Source organism: Mytilus galloprovincialis, chromosome 10 (assembly GCF_965363235.1).
Source record: "Mytilus galloprovincialis chromosome 10, xbMytGall1.hap1.1, whole genome shotgun sequence".
NCBI classification, from domain to species: Eukaryota; Metazoa; Mollusca; class Bivalvia; order Mytilida; family Mytilidae; genus Mytilus; species Mytilus galloprovincialis.
This window is the reverse complement of record NC_134847.1, coordinates 28,208,150-28,217,563: the sequence shown is the minus strand read 5'-3', so window position 1 is coordinate 28,217,563 and position 9,414 is coordinate 28,208,150.

Genomic DNA, 9,414 nt, shown 5'->3' with positions numbered 1-9,414 from the left:
CATCCGTGACGGCTGTTTATTCGGGACAATCAAGGATTTGTAAGACTATACAAATCCTTGTACGAACGTACATGACTTTTAGAATGCAACTACGCATGTGAGATTTCCGCGGGGTTTTGGTGAATGTAAACAGAAAGATACGAGGACCGAGAATACTGAACACAAACAGAGAAAACGTTATTTAAATGGTATCTTTGTGCTTCTGAAGGTTATCGAAATGATAGCTTTAAACATATACTCAAATTTAAATACGTCGGATATCTTTTTTAAAGATAGTTCTTGTTTTTACATTTAGAATGAAATTCAAAACAGTGTGGCTGTGGCCATTGATTGACACGTTAAATTCATCCATTGACTGGGACAATTTACGTGAACGTTTGTCTGTAACGACCACTGTTCACGACGTACCTACGATAGACATTTAAACTGTGGGGTCACCAAAGGTTTCTTAACGCCTTACATTATAAAATAATTCGAAAAATTAATCAGGAATAACCTTTATGTTTTGATTTATATAATTTATAAATCAAAACATCGTTTTATTTCTGATTAATTTTTCGAATTACTTTATTAAGGTGTTGAGAACCTTTGGTGACCCCCTAGTTTAAATGTCTTTAAAAAGTACATAGTGAGCAGTGGTCGTTACATACAAACTTTCACCTAAATTGTCCCAGTCAATGTATGAATTTGATGTGTCAATCAATGGCCACAGCCACACTGTTTTGAATTTCATTCTATTATCTGTTGTTATGAACCCTTGATAATAACCTTTCCAGTTGCATAATGAATAAATAGATTAGCATAAATTGTACATCTACTCTCTCAGTTACTTTCATTTGTCTTTTATTTACATGTCAAAACAATATGTATATCAGTAGATATAATTATCTTTGCAGTTAGTTATTGAAAAAAGCAAAACTTATGTTTAAAAAAAAACTAAGATCCCCATTTCTTTATATTATTCCTTTTTCTACCGTCGATTGAAATTATTTGACCAAAGCTCACCAATTAATATAGCTTAGCCTCTTTCAACACCATGGAAAGAATTCTTGAAGACATAATAAGCTATCTAACTAATGTGTACAATTTTTCACTGCGTATCGCTGTTAATAACAGAGATCCTGTTAATCAGAGAGAATCTGACCGTACATATAATGGATTAAATGTGCCAGCCTCCAGAGATCCAATTAAGGCAATCAAGTGTTGTCACAAAGTAATACTGTATCGAGAATCTGTCAATGTTTGCTTATAGAAGGGAAATGGTTTAGTATATTAAGTGGGAAGATTTGTCGAATCATTTTTGGTATATTTCCAGATGCATGTATATTTTTTATCGTAAAATTTGTAAAACTTGAAAGAGGGTTTCAAAATTTACTATTTACCTCTAGTAAGTAAGTAAATCGATAATTTCAAAAAAATAATAATTTTTGTTAAGAAAAGATTAATTTATACAAGATTTGCATTTCCTCTATTCGTACTATAATTATATTCAGTAGCGTGTTAAGAAATCCGCTTATATCAACTAAAGTGTGGTTTATAAAACTAATGTTGGTCTTCATCTTGAGAAATACTAAGATAATGAAATTACTAGATCGTGACCGGGTGTTGACTTGGGTTTTTTTCCTAGATAAGTTTAATACAACATTATTTTTTGACAATTTATATATTTTCAATACTTATTTTAATACACAGACATTAACTTGATACATTAAGTTTTATAATATATTTATAATAAAAAATTTCATATTTTATCTATTTGATATTTCAATCGTTCACTTTGAGAATTTTCTATTTTGATGTAGCATCATTCCAGTTAAAAAAAAAAACAATCACTCTCTATTTATATTAAGAGGGGCTTTTTTTCTATTGAAACCCATTAATATTAGAATACGTAGAAACTTTTTAACAGTTCTATGACCTAAAAAGTATAACAAAATACCAAACTCCAAGGTAAATTCAAAAAGGGGAAGTAACTCCAAGGTAAATTCAAAAAGGGGAAGTAAAAAAAAATGAAAGCTATTGAAAAAATCAACAGTACCAACAAACAGAACGAGCGGAAAACAAATGTCATATTCCTGACTTGGTTCAGAAATTTTCCAAAGAAAACGGCCCCAAAAGATTACCAAATTCAATTGAGGTTAAAATTTCTTGAAGAAGTTTAAATCTTATCATTTTAATTCATCAGCTGGATAACATGGGCCACTAGAGAAGCAAAACTGTTAAGTCCGTACATGTATGTGTACATGCATGTGTAGTACTAGTGTAGCACAATCTTTAAATTCCTGTATAATAAGTGGGCTCTCATTTGACTAACCGTCTCTCTTTCCTCTATAATCGCTTTTACATTTTGACTATTTTCAAACCACTTTTTCTAAAGTTAATATAACAAAAAATAAGCGATATATGGTTCAGATTTTGCATAATGATGGCCATAGCCTTTGTTATTGCCAATAATACAACATTTTTGGTGACTATACGATTATTAGAATAAAATGCCAGACTCGAGAGAATCAATTTATCCAATTATTTATTACAACAAATCATGCATTAACACATCGTACTACTGTTCATCTAAAAATACACAGTCCGTTGCCTTTCTTGACAGATTTGGAACAAAGAGAATCGATAGTTTTACACTGTTGACTTTGTTTCATGATTAAAAAGAAATCCCTATACTGCCATTGAAAGGAATTATATGAAAGCGCCAGACGCATGGTATTACCTTCGAACAAATAAACATTGTCCATAAGAACGGAAAGAGTTTCTCAATAACAATGAAGTTCTAACACGAAAACATCTAAACAAGTAAACTTTGTAATAATTATTATTTTCATTGTTAAATTGTGCATTATCATTATTTATCCATTTGTTTATTTGTTAACACTGTAGAATATAAATCATTGATTTTAATATTATGTTCAAGAAACTATCATTGGATGTTAAGATTTAATTATCTATATTAAGTTAATAAAGACATTTCAAATCATGTTTTAATTTTCGGAAAACAGAATTAAATCAAATAAACTCATCATATATTTTTTCGCCAGACGCGCGTTTCGTCTACAAAAGACTCATCAGCCACGCTCGAATCCAACAAAATAAAAAGACCAAATAAAGTACAAAGTTGAAGAATTGAGGACCAAAATTCCTAAAAAGTTTTGCCAAATACAGCTAAGGTTATCTATTCCTGAGGTAGAAAAGCCTTATTATTCTTACAAAAATCAAAAGTTTTATAAACAGTGAATTTATAATAATGACCATATCAATGATAATTCATGTCAGCACAGAAGTGCTGACTACTGGGATGGTGATACCCTCGGGAAATGAAAACTCCACCAGCAGTGGCATCGACCCAGTGGTTGTAAATAAATTATCATAAATATATTGCACCTAACAATTTGAAAAACAATGGAGCACAAAGATATGTTATCGTGTACCTTTTCTAAACCCGGAGCCTCCAAAGTCATTGTTATCCATGCATGTTCTAACATTTTTGCACGATCTCTCAATCTCCGGCGCACAGTAACCTCAGCTCGTTCATTTGTATTACTAAACAATCAATTGAAATTTTTGGCATAAATTTTCGAGTGCAATACTGAGACTGATCACCTCTCCTTGTGCTGAATCAACGTCTAATATAAACAATTAGTACTACAACAACTCTTTTATGCTACTGTATGAAAAAACTCAAACGACAAGAATAACATGTATCTAGTATATATATATATATATATATATATAAAATTTATGCCAAATATATATATAGCCGGGTATGCGGTATAGGTTTTTCTCGTTATAGGTCGTGAGGTTGCCTATTAATATAGCTTGCATTCACTTCATTTGAACTTTTGGTAAATAGTTGGCTGCTCGGCAATCAAACCACATCTCCTTATTTTTAAACTAATATCTTCAACGACCGTCCTCCAACATATCAATTTTAAAACGATATATTGCACTCGTGCAATACGCAGAATATTGCATGCTTACTTTTGATAAGATCTACAGGGAATATCACAATACTATACCAGAGATTTTAATATTACATCTATAAAGGCAGCGCATCTAAGTAAATTATTTCATTTAGAATAGTTCATCTACTTGCAATCATGTTTTCTTATTCCCATGTAAATAAGTTGGCCTATGTGATGAAAAATATATTGATTACTTTCTTCAAACTAGGAAAAGCAGAGCATCAAGCTATTTGTCTTATAATCAAATTGTTTCATTATTTTTGCAGCAAATTGTAGTTCTCACTTAATCCCTGGAGCCTGTAGATTTGATTATTTTCTTTATATGATCGTGAAAGGGTTATCATTAGAATAACACATTAAATATACCGATGCAGTATTCTCAAATACTGATATGATTTCAAAAATACTGATTTATTGAAATATAAAAATTTAATTCCGTTAAGAATAATAAGCTTCTCCATACTGGAGTATATACTTATATTTACAGTTAGAGTAAGTAAATATACTAGTAAAATGTAAGTAACGATAATTTATACTAAGCAACAAGGAGCTGTATGAATGCCCATGAGATAACTATAATCCAACAGAATCTAAATATATAGATATAGGCAATAAAAGAGGTCACCGTATGCATGGCCTTCAACATTGAGCAAATCATTCACTACAGACGAAATAGCGACGACCTGATTTTTATCGAACAGATTCAAAAGACCAACGAAAACATAGGACAGGTACAATATGATGCAGAATGAGGCTGGTTTAACGTATCTGTGAGCGATCAGTTCCCCTACCCATTGCTAGTTCTGACAAAAAATGAAGACAAGATCAACATCTACATGAAATCAGAAACGATATTTTGTACATGGAAGGAAAAAAAATAATAAAGATAAAAGACGTGCAGCGAAAAATAAAAGTGCGTTGCAGGAGTTAAATATCTAAATCAATGTCCTTGAACTTAATATAGGATACTGGATACCTATTAATGACCTTTAGATGTGTTCTATTTCACATCAGAGTTATTTTCAAAAAACACGAAGAATCACGTCTTCACATGTGGATCTACTAACATCATAACGTGTTTCTGAAAATATAAAAGTTAGAAAGTTATAAGACGGTACTTTTGTAAATTTTCATGTATTTCTACATTCGCTTTGAACAACGTCAACGAAAAAACGTGAAATTCACAATATTGTAACAAATATATCATCAATGTATGTATCAGTGTACAGTTCATCGTGTACATGTATATGTAAAGTCATTAATTGGAAATCTTTTCAAAAACAATTACATTATTCATGCTATTTAACGTGATACATGTAAAACTAAACCAAATTCTAATACTTTTCGAATTTGACCATTTGGGTAAAACACTCTCTGGATTGATTAGGAACACACATCTATTTTCCGATGGAATTGCTATAGAAAATTTAATTTATAATTCCTTTACTGGTATTAGACGATTATATTCTTTGGTCAATGATCTTATGGGTTGCTCATCGGCGATTACTCATCATCTCTATATCTCTCATTGCTGCAAGTGAAAACAATGCACAAAGAAAAAAATCAAGATTCGATATGATCAAACAATGCTATCGATGAAATTTGTATGTTAACCTCTATAGTAGCTGGCTTTTTGTACTAACAATGTACAAAACTTTTTAAATCAAAGTAATACACAGCTACGTTTGCATAGGTACTATTTCTGTACTATTTCTGTACTTAAAATTTGTAGTACTGGAAATTTACTTTTAATATTTAGTACTATTTCTTTACTTTAGAATTATTGTAATATTTAGGTACTTGATTTGTACTTAAAATATTGGTACAGAAACAATACAAACAATGATCACAGTATTCCATGTTTGAACATTATAACTTTATGAGATTTGAAGAAGACAAACTTTCAAAATGCTGAAAATGTTTCCATGCAACAAAAAATTTGTAGTACTTAAATTTCAAGTACAAATCAAGTACTGTAAAATTCAGGTACCTAAATTTTACAATAATTTTTTAAGTAACAAAAAAGTACTGAATATTAAAAGTAGATTTCCAGTACTACAGATTTTTGGTACAGAAATAGTACCTATGCAAAAGTAGCTGTGTACCTTTAATAAATCTCAAAACACACATTGTGCCAACTCTTTCAGAGTAAATTGGTATGGTTGTTTGTGGTGGGTCTTTCTTTGGAAGTATAAGAGTCCATACAAGAAACATTTTGTTTAGTTTTGTTGAAAACTATAAATAGCAGATATATAATATAAGCAATAACAAAAAATACCAGACGCAATGATTGAATAATAGTAGTAAAAATATATCCTTTATCAATAAGTCCAATATATAAATAATGTTATTGTAGTAGAGTTTTGCGTGAAATACTACTTTTGATTATATCACTGCATATAAAGCCTGTCGTAAATACCACTCTTGATTAAATTCTTGTCTGCAGAATTGTCCTTTTAGATATTCAGTTGTTCAATTTAGCTTACGAATATAGATATTCACAAGTATAAAGCGTTTTAGTTAAGAAAATGATATAACAACAACACTTCCTCACAAGAAACAAACGAGATGCTACACCAAGGAAGGCGAATTAAGAATGGGAAAAAAAATGTCCGCGTTTTTCCGGAGAGTGGATTTTATGAATACATGTCGTCCTGTTATGGTGTACATCATCATTTTAAACCATACACAATCACTCTCTCGGACAAAGATGGTCTCTAAGTTAGATGGATTTAGCTACTAGTATTACTTTTTGTTTTATTGCTCTTCACCATTTGTCTGTCCTTGTACATCCATGGCTTTAAAATATTTGGCTTTGATTGGTCAGAAAAGTGCTTTCGAAACATGGTGGTTGTGTTGTTTTAATTTTTTTACACCAATACACGAGTACACCTTACATGATCATCAGACTCCATTACACGATACTGTATACACCATAACAATCTTCCAAGCAAGGACCGAGGTTCATGAACTCAGCAAGCAATTGCAGGACTTCGAAAAGTTCCGAAAACCGACAACCTTGCTTCGGAAGTTGACACCATAACACTTAACCATTCTCCATTACATAATCCATTATTCAAATTTACTCTTTGTTATGTCCGCAACGGTAATATGTGGGTCTCATTGGGGTCTTAGCGTGAAGCGGGATTGCCGATTTTTTGTAAGCGTGACACGTGAAAGTCGAATTATTGTGCCGTGAAAACGGGAAATGGAGTCTAGCGGGACCCGGGAAATTACAAAAAAATGAGAATTGCTTAAGTACATAGTGTAAGCGGGATACGGGAATCTGTCAAAACAGTAAGCGGGATCCGGGATCAGAACCCCCCCCCCCCCCAATGAGACCCCCTAATATGTCCAAAACAATATGCATTGCTCTGCTAATGGCTATTTAGCTTGAGTTGTCTAGTCATCTTGTTGATTTTTCCATTTCAAGAACAGATGCATACATATGATGCCTACTCAGCAAGGTACAAGATCTTACACTTCAAAACCGAAGACAAAGTTTTCCCCTGAAACCATTTTTTTAAAGAATTAAGTCACCGAATTTTATTATAGAATTTTAAGAGGGTATTAGCAATGTACACCATAGATTTTCTGTGTACCTTGAAAGTTATAGGTCATTCATTTTTCAATATCCTCGTCCCTCCCACGGTCACTGAGAAAGAGATTGGTCCTGTTGGTTATTACAAGTTTCTTTAATAAATAAAATGATGATTAAATTAGAAAAACGAGACATTTTTGTGACAGGTTTAAGTGTTGTTGAAGTAGATGTCATCAATACCCACTTATCTATACTTATAAGTAGGTAGGTCAAGATCTATTGTGCATGTCTTTTGTCATATTATTTATAGTAAACCATTCATCCCACCCAAACAGCAATTAATTTGACGAAAGGAAGAGATACTTAATTTTATACAGACTGCCTAGTTCACGAATACCATCAACATATTTTTTGAAATACTGATATAAAAAAGAAGATGTGGTATGATTGCCAATGAGACAACTATCCACAAAAGACCAAAATGACACAGACATCAACAACTATAGGTCACCGTACGGCCTTCAACAATGAGCAAAGCCCACACCCACCGCACAGTCAGCTATAATAGGCCCCGATAAGACAATGTAAAACGAGAAAACTAAGGGCCTTATTTGTGTAAAAAATTGAACGCAAAACAAATACGCTATTTCAAAAACTAGAAACGTACAACGGTAAAAATGCAGTCAGCAGAAAGGAATGTGTGAAACTGATTACAGGTATTACTAGTAACTTCATTGGGTATGCTTGTGACAAAGAAGTCTCTGGGTTGATGTTCATCTATCCGACAGTAAAAACTAATGCTTTATGAGGACGTCCTTTTAGGCTCTACGGGATGTATAAATACACATTTACGTCCAATGCGTATGAAAACTTTTAAGTCTGATTCCTCTTGTAGTGAGCTCGAGAGTATCACTTTTGAGGAGTATCACTATCGCTTCATCTTTTATAGTGAACCCTTGCACTTACATCAATTTTTAATGAAGGTTCGTAGGTGGTGACCTATTGTGAAGTCAAATTGTCTGGCCTATTTTTGCGCTGTCAGTCTGAATTCCAGCATGCACGTCATTCAAGTAGTTCAATGTTTGCACAACCAATGTACACGAATTAGCTACATTATTAGATTTTGAATCGTCCTGGCATGCGAAAAATATCTGCCACTGATTGTTAAGCAAATAACGTGGAATGAAAAGGTCTGAAATATTTGCCACTGGACTTCTATAAAAACAATCGCTTCAACACACCATTAGTTTCACAGGTCAAAAATACATAAAGCGCGCTTAATTGGCATCATCAAACGAAATGTGCATAAACATAACAACCAATACCGCCTAAGCTTAATTAGCTCTGATTTCAGTAAAAAAAAAATAGAAGATGTGGTATGATTGTCAATGCGACAATTACCCAACAGCGTCTAAATGAAGCGGATTAAAGCAACTATGTGTCTTAACTATATAGGTATTTGACTCCTCTGTTACAGCACAAGGAATTGATTTAAAAACTGACAGTTTATTATCAAATTTAAGCAGTATCAAAGCATTAAGATAGGAAGATTAGTACAAACACAAGCTGTGTTAAAAGAAGAAAAAACTTACAGTAAAGAACGCATGAAATTAAGAAGACATGTGTGCAATAAAAGCAAATAGATACACGTCTTCTTTGACTTCAATTGAACGAATATTTATAAATGCAAATGAATTCCATAAATAACTTTAGCTCCGAGTTGTGTCCTCAGAGTAATTGAAAATAATTAAATGTGTTGTCCATGAAGAAGACAGTGGTTGGCCTTAAGAGAGATATGGGCGTTTAATCACTTAATAGAAACTTTAACTATTTCCTTTAATCACATATTTCTTAAATCACATGGTGAATATATAATGAAGTGTCCTATTTTCATACCAGAAA